Genomic DNA, 9089 nt, shown 5'->3' with positions numbered 1-9089 from the left:
TCTTTGTTTGGCCCTTCCATGTATTTAAGGCAGGGAGGGCTTAGCCCCCCTGCCGGTTATAGCGTTCACTGCCTGTGTGTTGCTGACCTGCTTTGTTTCCTGACATACCTGATTGATTCTCCATTGTGACCTTAACTGAATTTTTGGACCTTGACTGATTGCCTGTTGCCCTGACCCTTTGCCTGGATATTGGATCTCTTTTCTTTGCTTGTGATCTTGACCTTCGCCTGAATATTGGGACCTACTTGTTTGTTGGCAGCCCTGACCTCTGACCTGTACACTGACCTTTCTTCTAGCTACGGACCTACTACCCAGGTCTGGCCTCGACCCCCACCTCCAGTCTTCAAGTTACTCTATCCAGTGCTGCAGTTATCCTGATAAGCCTCTACTACCATAGATTTAAGACCTGGGGTCATCCGAATACCGGCGAACGTATATAGTTCTATGAGAAAGGTGGCTGCTATAGGTGAAGGCCTCTACTAGTCTGGTTCTAAAGGCTTATCAATAGCTTTGATACTTTCAAAGAGTATATCAGTATGCTCTGGAAGTAGCCTAGAACAAGACCCAAATGCATATTTACACCCCATATCTATGGAGGTTTCATAAAAAAAAAAGTTAAATGTAATGTTGTTCATTTTTTAGAGCGGTCTCCATTAATCACATGACCACATTATAACCATAATTCTGTAGACATCACTGTCATTATGGTGATTAACAGTTGAATAGAAAAGAAAAAAGATGTGTAGATTTACCCAAATATTTGGTTATTAACATGGGATATAAATAATTGATAGTTGGAACGGAGTATAAAACCTACATTGTGTGCAGTGATATAGTAAATCAGCTCAAGATATAATAGCTGTCATTTTATAATCACTGCAATGCATGTTTTGCTAATATCCCTTGGAGTTCATAATATGATTAGTTTTAACAGCTGATCACATATAGAAGCTGTTATCTTGCAACTATTACACTGTTCATACTACCTATATTCCTTATGAGACTTATGTGGGTGCTTTGAACATAACATCTCCAACGATTTTACCAACGACAGAAAAAAAAGTCCCAATCAGCATGCAGATTCATGTATATACACTATACATGTTTTACATGATTTACCTTCAGATCTGTGCCCTTCATCTGTCATAACCATAGGCTGAAAACATCGTGACTTTGCATACTCCATAGAGATCTATGGACACTGCTGGTCATGAGTGCATACACACTGCAGAATTGGAACGACATTGTTCCATCATTGAATGACATTTTTAGTCCGGTTTAAAAATCAAATTAAATGATACAATTGCTTTAGAACGGTAATCATTCATCGTTGCAGCGTACACACTAATGCGATATCGGTGTCACGGGCACTAGGAGTCTTTGCCCAGGATATCACCAGATGATGTACTTACCAGAGTAATATAGCTGGTACTATGGTTCTCTGGTAGCAGGGTGACAACGGAACAGGAGAATCAGCAGATGGTGAGAGAATGCTCAAAGAAAGTCTATGACTAGCAGCAACTGGTAGTGAGTAGATGAATGTACACGAGGAACCAGATGGACAAGTAAACGCGAGGAGAGTCAGTGGTCTGTGTACAGCAAGTTGTACCACTGCTATAGTGAGGAGGAATGTCCAGGAGTAGCGAGGAGGTAGTGAGAGTCAGTGGTCTGCGTATAGCAAGTAGTACCACTGTCTATAGTGAAGGAATGGATTCCAGGTGCAAGTAGGTAACGGGGAAGTCAGTGGTGTGCGTATAGCAAGTTGTACCACTGCTTATGTGAGAGGATACTTGAAACTGGTGTCACAGGGAAACAGGATTCAGTGGTCTGCATCAGCAAGTTGTACCACTGCTATATATATGTGAGGAGGGGCACGAGGAGATGAATGTAATGCAGAGGATAAACGGGCACACAAAACTAGATCCCACAATTATATCCACAAAACAATAATAACTGACAAGCACTGCTTTAAGTATACAAAGTCACTAGAGCGATCCAGGTAATAGGACACAAAGTCAATAGTCACAATAGCTTCAGTAGATAGAAGACTCCGGAGATGAACACAACACAGTCCAGACGGATATGCAATACAAAAGCAAAGTCAATGGAAGGTATGCATACCGCGGTTCAGGAGAGCAGGCTGTCAGAGAGACGTGCAGGGATACCTGAACGGCTGAGGAGAGACCACTGGAGGATGGAAGCGGTAATCAGGTTGGTGCAGCGCACGGCAGGTAACCAGTATCCACGGAGCAATACTCAGGAAGCAGTAGTAAGTAAAACTGGAAACATGATAAACACGGGAGAGTAGAGGCTGTCTGGTATCTGGCAGTAGTAGCGGAGGCAGCGGAGGGAAGACACGCTGAACACGGGAGAGTAGAGGCGGTCTGGAATCCGGTAGTAGAAGCAGATAGGAATCAGTGGAGAGCTGACACGATGAACACAGGAGAGTTGAGGCGGACTGGAATCCGGCAGCAGTAGCAGATAGGAATCAGCTGAGTGCAGGCACGATGAACACAGGAGAGTTGAGGCGGACTGGAATCCGGCAGCAGTAGCAGATAGGAATCAGCTGAGTGCAGGCACGATGAACACAGGAGAGTTGAGGCGGACTGGAATCCGGCAGCAGTAGCAGATAGGAATCAGCTGAGTGCAGGCACGATGAACACAGGAGAGTTGAAGTGGTCTGGAAACCACAAACGTAGAAGACGGGAATCAGCTGGAGCTGAATACACGAGGAAACACAGAAACACCTTCAGAGGCTCATGGGGAATGAGACTCCAAGATCAGGCAACCAGGTAATGATCACAGGTGGTTTTAATAGGGAGGGTTGCCTGATCATCCAATCAATTAAAAGCAACAGGTACTGAAGGTTTAATAAGGGCTGCACATGCGCAGACCCTCAGGATGGCGGATGGCCACAGTTCCTGAACACAGGAGAAATGGCACTCACAGTCCGGTGAGTGACGATCGGTTATCGCAAGCGGTTGTATATTGTTTGATTGGCCCAATAATTGGTTGAAACACTGTAGTGTGTACCCAGCCTTATACCATGCTCTTCATGATTATGTGAGAAACTAATAATTTTATTTAATAATGATCGGTTTCTAATAGTATAATATTGGTATAGCAACTGTGATAATATTGATTTTGAAATTAAGTGAAGACATTATTAACACACAAATTCAAGTGTTTATTGACACAAATATAAGTGGTGACAAATGTATAAGTTTTAAGTAAATCCCTGAGTGCCCGATCTACACCTCTCTTTTCAACTGTATGTCTTTATGTGCTTGGGTGCACCCCTCAGGATACGGATTATATAGTTATCCTGAATATTTGGAATTAAATTAATTAATCTAAGGATGTTAGAAGGAAAATACCTGGTGCAGCTGAACTAATCATTCTTTTTGAATTATGGTGATCAAGTAATAAATCCCAGAATTCACTGCAGAGAATTTGACTTGTTCATGTATTGGCATTATAGGGAGTCCTTGTCAAAGTTACTAAGCATCCTTAGATGCAATCCAATAGTAACAATTGTATAACATGCTGGGAAACAAATAGCCTGTTTATCACTGTACAGTAAACATACAGTCCCCAGATTCATCTTTGGATGGAAATCCCTTTGCATGCCGTATTTTGCATGAAATTTCTCTGTGCATGCTCAGAAATGGAATTTATGCCAATGAACGCGATTGCATGCAATTCATGACTTGAAGAGTGGAATTGTGTGGAGGGAAGTAGCTTATGAATGTAGGAGATATTCAACAAGGGTGTGCTGACAGGGCCGGATTAAGGGGGGGGCACAGGGGGCATGTGGCCCGGTCCCCCTCTCTCAGGGGGCCCCCCGGACCAGCTGTGGCTCTTTTTGCTGCCCCCAAATGTCAGTCTACAGGGGGCAGCACAGGGTTCCGTTTTTAAGTGCTCTGTCGGCACTATAAGCACAGGTAAGCTTTTGCTTTTTTTTTTTTGAGTGTTCTGGGCTTCCTTAGCTGCGTGTACATGACAGTGTGAGGAGGAGCAGAGAAGAGCTGCCCTGCCTGTCTGTGGGGGATAAGGTAAGTTAAGATCTGCTGTGTGTATGACTTTGTGTGTGTGTGTGACTTTCTGTGTGTGTGACTGTGTGTGTGTGTGTTTGTGTGACTGTGTGTGTGTGTGAGACTTTCTGTGTGTGTGACTGTGTGTGTGTGAGACTTTCTGTGTGTGTGTGTTTGTGTGAGACTTTCTGTGTGTGTGACTGTGTGTATGAGACTTTCTGTGTGTGTGAAACTTTCTGTGTGTGTGTGTGTGTGTGTGTGACTGTGTGTGTGTTTGTGTGTGTGACTGTGTGTGTGTGTGAGAGACTTTCTGTGTGTGTGACTGTGTGTGTGTGAGACTTTCTGTGTGTGTGTGTTTGTGTGAGACTTTCTGTGTGTGTGACTGTGTGTATGAGACTTTCTGTGTGTGTGAAACTTTCTGTGTGTGTGTGTGTGTGACTGTGTCTGTGTGTGTTTCAGCCAGAGGAGGAGGTGATTATGAAAATGAAGGGGATAATTGTGGACAAGGAGAGTGTGATTTATGGACAAGGAGGGGGTGATTTATGGACAAGGAGAGGGGGTGATTTATGGACAAGGAGAAGGGGTGATTTATGGACAAGGAGAGGGGGTGATTTATGGACAAGAAGGGGGTGATTTATGGACAAGGAGAGGGGGTGATTTATGGACAAGAAGGGGGTGATTTATGGACAAGGAGGGGGGGTGATTTATGGACAAGGAGAGGGGTTGATTTATGGACAAGGAGAGGGGGTGATTTATGGACAAGGAGAGGGGGTGATTTATGGACAAGGTGAGGGGGTGATTTATGGACAAGGAGAGGGGATGATTTATGGACAAGGAGAGGGGATGATTTATGGACAAGGAGTGGGGGTGATTTATGGACAAGGAGAGGGGGTGATTTATGGACAAGGAGAGGGTGATTTATGGACAAGGAGAGGGTGATTTATGGACAAGGAGAGGGGGTGATTTATGGACAAGGAGAGGGGGTGATTTATGGACAAGGAGGGGGTGATTTATGGACAAGGAGGGGGTGATTTATGGACAAGGAGGGGGTGATTTATGGACAAGGAGGGGGGGTGATTTATGGACAAGGAGAGGGGGTGATTTATGGACAAGGAGAGGGGGTGATTTATGGACAAGGAGAGGGGGTGATTTATGGACAAGGAGAGGGGGTGATTATGGACAAGGAGGATGTGATTATACAAATAGAGGGGGTTGCAGAGTGACAACCCAGGAAGGGAAACCAACGCTGATGAGAAGGGGATTGAAGATGCTAAGTAGGTCGGGAATGAGGAGTGAGAGGGAAGATAGAGGATTAAGATGAAGAAGAGGATTGAGGAGTGGGATGTTGGGGATATAAATGGAGAACAGAGAAGTACGATGTGCTCAGACCTAGATTGTCTATTTATTGTGGACCCTCTCTCCATGCCCCAGGGAAGTAGCATTTCTAAAAGTGGGCATTATGGGAAAAATGACAAAATTATGGCCACTCATTCTGTTAGCTCTCCTAAAGAGGACATACACTTACTTTATATGGAAACGTATAATGTACAAAATGTAATATGCCTCCATGCTAGCTCTGTTGCCTTGCAACAAATCAGGCCTGCTAGTGCTTAGCTGGACTAGGCTGTTAGGGATAACCAATATATACTTACATATAGTAAGGTTATTTTGTTAATTATTTGTGGAGTGATTGTGAGGTATTTAATGTGTGCTTGAGTTTGGGGAGAAGGAGTGCTATTTATTAAATGTGAATATGAATTATAAAATGTTGGCAATGGTTTTGAAAAATAGGTTTATTTATTACATGTAAATGCTATTCATTTACACCAGGCTGTTTGGTGGAGAGGGAAATAAGTTTATTAAATGTGTACGCTATTAATTTAATGTCGGGGCTGCTTGGGGAAAATAGTTCTATTATTAAAAGTGAATAGTATTAATTTAATTTAATTTCAAATTTGGGGCTGGTTGCAGGGAGGGAGGCCTAATTATTAAAGGTTGTGCTACTGATTTATTAACCGGACTCTTTGGGGACTCCTAAACTTTATGTACCTGTTTTTGTTTCAAAATAGGCCCCGACATTCCAGAATCTACACAAGCAGCAACTGAGCTTAAGACACCAGCAGCCACAGGTGGTGAAAGTGACAACAGCAGGTAGGAGAGAGCAGGGCCATCTTCCAACTGTTCTCAATATGGTGGGACTGTCCAGAATTTGGGTGACTGTCTCACTTAGTTAGGATTTGGTCTGACTACAAGGACAGTTGGGAGGTATGTCCTACTTCACACTGTTATTCTTGTGAAGGCAGAGTTGTGTGCATCTAACAGTAGTGCACATAGCATTGCCTGTTTATTTGTTTAAAATGAATATCATATTCGACAATATGGGGCCCCCCTGTCTTAAGTGCCCCGGGCCCCCCAGAACCTTAATCCAGCTCTGTGTGCTGAGGAAGTGCCAATGCTGATTCGGCTCATTCAAGTTATAATCATCTTGTAAGTACGGGTTTTTCAGCGTTATCATTTGCACCACCTACAGGGCAAGTGTAAGTGCTGACTGATAGTGATGACTACATGTATGCCTGCGACTAGATAGCACAGAACATGTATTTTAGAAGAAGAGAAGCTATAAAAACAGATTATGTGTACAGTACACATTAAGAACATCCTGATTTGTGTATTTAAAATTAAAAATTAAAAAAACAATTTGTTAAAACATTTCTACTAATTATTATATTATTATTCATTTCTAATTTATTTATTTTTGCATGCATTGTGATAGGACTTTATGTTGCACGTATGCATATACATATATGTTTCCTGCACTGTGTTCTGTCTGTCCACATACGACAAGTAAAGTATAACCAGTCGTACTTATACCCATATGCAAATGGAAGCATATCTTGTGATCAGTTTGTATTTGAATACCGGCATACATGCGTGCAAATTACATGCAGGTTTTTTTAAATGCAAGTTGCACTCACAATACGTTCACAGACTAATCAGACCCACAATAACCATATAACAAAAATAATTATGCAACACAACTCACAAAACTATGTACTTACTTAAAATATGTGGCATCATAAAGAGATTATTATTAACTATAAAAGTAAAAATTAATGAAGGCAGAAACAGTAAACACATCAAATCTATATCAGTATTTGTCCAAATTTTCTCAGTTTATGTTAATCCTGTTTAACCCCTAAATATACAGAGCACATCATTCCATTCTTCTAAATACATTCATAGGGGAAATTCAGTTAGCCGAGATGTTCTGCCAAATACGCAGCTGAAAACATTTGCAGTTAATACAGTACCCCAACTTTCAGGTGCAAGGATAAATCTGCAATGTTACATCACCGTGAAGCACCCCCTCGAACATTCCGGAGGCACTCTGTGGACAATTGAGTTCCCTCCATAGAGTCAAATATTTAATTATCTCAAATATTATTTAATTACACTGTACTACTATGTATCATAATACTCAGAGTTAAAATATATTTTAAAACACATTCCATACCCAACTTTCACCACTTGGTCAAATTTCTTAACTCTGTTTTCTTAAAGTAGTCCAAAAATAATATTTAGTGCATGTAGGAGAGTAACGCAGCGTTAAAAGTGTTACAGTTATTGCGGTAATTCTAACCCGGATATCAGCTTGCATCTCCCTGAGCTGCGAGCAGAAAGCCAGGGTTAAAGGTACCGTAATAACGGTAATTATGTGCACTAGTACCATAATAATGGTAATAGTGCGCAAGCCGCGTTATTTTTGACAGTAACGCGGCCAATTAAATATGCCCCTATGACTAAACACACTTCATTTCTTGATACTAAAGAGAGCATTAGGAGCAATCATTGCAATATATGTAAATATAAGGCTCTAATGAATAAAGAGTTTTACAACTGTAATAATAGTAGGAACATTAATGTTAAGGGACTTATGAATTGCATGTCAATCTCTTTTATATATCTTTTAGAGTGCACATGCAGATTAAAATATGCAGGCAAAATAAAAAGACCTCTAAAACTTTGCATTCAAGAACATATAAGGAATATTAAAAATAAGGTGACAAGTCATACTGTTTCAAAACATTTTAATGAGAATCATCAGGCAGACCCTCAATATTTAAAATTTGCATGAAAACTTTAATTCCTTCTGCTCTTTATGTTCACTCTGTTTGACTCTGCTATGAAATTTGGAAGTTCCAAATATATAACACGTGGTTTTTTCTACCTATTGGTTTATGTTTGCAGTCACTACAGTATTGTTTATGATATAACAATACTACACCACTTTGGCACCCTATTCCATATGTTTTGTTCTAGATTCCTTCCAGACCACCACCTATTCTAATGGGAACTGACAGCCGCCTGGACATTGGCAAGTGTTCTTCAAATATTGACTTTTGCGACAATTATTATTGCTGAGTTATGCGCCATCTTATATCTGTTCTTTGTTTGAAAAAATATAAAATGATATATATATATCATATATATGAGGTGATTGTGGAGACTCTCTGACTTCGAGCTGCTTCAAATATTGCTGTTCGTATGTGAATATCAGAGCTGTTGTACTATTTATGCCTGAATACCTTTGCCATCTGGTACGTGCTATTTTAATGTTTGGAATAAAACATTTTACTTGGATAATACACTATGGAAGCGCCCCTGTGTTTTTGATATTGTAGGTGTGTTGGTTGTGTCCCCGTGGAGATCGGGAGACGGAAGGGAAGACGCGCAGACTATATACTGCTGGTGTTTTAGTAAATTGCATGAGAAGAAGAGTTGGATCACGAACAAAGCACGTTGGAACTTTTAATATCTACTATATTTGACTTGAGCGCACCGAATTGTTGGTATTGTGGATAGATATATATATATATATATATATATATATATACACATGCAATGTAGAATTTCTATGGCAACTGAACTAATTTATTTTGATAGAAATCCAGTAGTTTGCAATCTTGTACGAGCACTAGAGGACAATTCATTTTGTGGGCATATGTTCTTGAATTATGTTATTATAGAATTACTTTCTGAAAGAATGTATATATT

General features: G+C 40.8%; 1 long non-coding RNA gene across 1 annotated transcript; it reads left to right on the top strand.

The window, feature by feature from the left end:
* Positions 1-4011: 4011 nt before the first annotated feature.
* Positions 4012-6185, top strand: LOC142157755 (uncharacterized). The gene is made up of 2 exons (XR_012692609.1): positions 4012-4055; positions 6104-6185. It is a non-coding gene; the product is annotated as an uncharacterized LOC142157755 (long non-coding RNA).
* Positions 6186-9089: the final 2904 nt, after the last annotated feature.

The sequence above is a fragment of the Mixophyes fleayi genome, chromosome 5 (genome assembly GCF_038048845.1).
Source record: "Mixophyes fleayi isolate aMixFle1 chromosome 5, aMixFle1.hap1, whole genome shotgun sequence".
Lineage (NCBI taxonomy): Eukaryota > Metazoa > Chordata > Amphibia > Anura > Limnodynastidae > Mixophyes > Mixophyes fleayi.
The sequence above is the reverse complement of the archived record's forward strand: the minus strand, read 5'-3'. Positions and strand labels throughout refer to the sequence as shown.